Here is a 1,373-nt window from a genome sequence, read left to right on the forward strand (position 1 = left end):
ATGCGCCGCCCGCCGCCACCACCTGACGACGACGCCGGCCGCCCCCGCCGCTCGGCGGACGCCATCTTGGGTGAGGGCGGCGCGGGGCTGAGGGCGGCCCCGGCCCTCTGTCACGGGCTTTGGAGGCCGGTGGAGAAGCATGTCAGAGGACATGAGTGTCAACAGGGTGGTAGCTTTGTTCTGGGCTTGATGCCCTACTCGCCTTCTTCCTTTCTAAGGGGTGCTCCTTCATCCCAGCCAGAGCCTCAGGCCTCAGTGCCAGCCGCAGCGAGGACCATCCAGGCCAAGTTGGATTTCATCAGCTAAAAAGCATCTCAAGCCATGTATGACCACAAAGGATACAGTGTATGTGGAGGGAGGAGAAGGGGTTCACCATTCCCCAGCAAATGCAGCAGATGCAGCTGCCCTTCAGAGCAAGACTTACCTCACAGTTCACGTTTCAGTGAAGGTGGGGTTTGCCCCAGGAAAAAACACCAACATTGAGTCAGTCAGTTGTAAAAAAACACGAAGCTGTGTTTCTCTGGGTGCAGGTGGCCATGCTACAGCCCACAAGCCCTCTGGGTTGGCTGTAAACAGGCCCAGAATACAACATACTAGTATACGTAAAAAAAAAAAAAAAAAGACTGCAACAAACATCACCTGCAAAGTTGTTGATCCCTGATTTGCATACAGGATAATGATGTCTCGTGTGACTCAGCCCTGGTCAAACTGCAAGTGCGTGGTGATGCCAGAAATAGACCTCCAGATGCCTGGGACCGAGCAGGAACCACCAGAAGCAGCATGTTTGCCCTCAGGGTGGAGTTCTCTGTCGCCCTCTCCCAGCTCCGCATGGCTACACCAGAAGCTCCTGCTGACCGAGAGCTCATGTAAGAAATTAATGAGATGTATCCTCTGGTCCTCATACCCAACGTTGGTGCGATGGCTATAGACTGTGCATATGCCCTGGGCAGGGGGGGGAGGGGAGGTTTGTTCAGCCGTTTACCGCAAACTGAGCACACTTGCTCAACATATTTGTTCACTCTGTTCCCCTCAGAGATTTTGGAAGATAGAGAGCATGGTGGAAGACAGCCCAATTTGTTTGTTGGAAGGGCTCCCTTATCGGTGCGTTGGAACAGCTAACACTCATACCCTAATAAGTAGACTCCAGGACTGGGGATTGAAGCTAGATAGAAATTGTCTGCCCTCCTCTTCAGGCCAGCCAAATCAAAATGGCACGTGGAAGGCACTGCATTAGCATCCAACAGATAAAAGAAAGAATATGCTTTGACTTTCCTGGCCAAAATTTCCCCGCTCCCATGCTGTTGCACAATATGCTATGCTGGGCTTAGAGAATATCTGCTCATATGCTACATGGGCACATCACTGTAAACTTT

This window comes from Numenius arquata, chromosome 12 (genome assembly GCF_964106895.1).
Source record: "Numenius arquata chromosome 12, bNumArq3.hap1.1, whole genome shotgun sequence".
NCBI classification, from domain to species: domain Eukaryota; kingdom Metazoa; phylum Chordata; class Aves; order Charadriiformes; family Scolopacidae; genus Numenius; species Numenius arquata.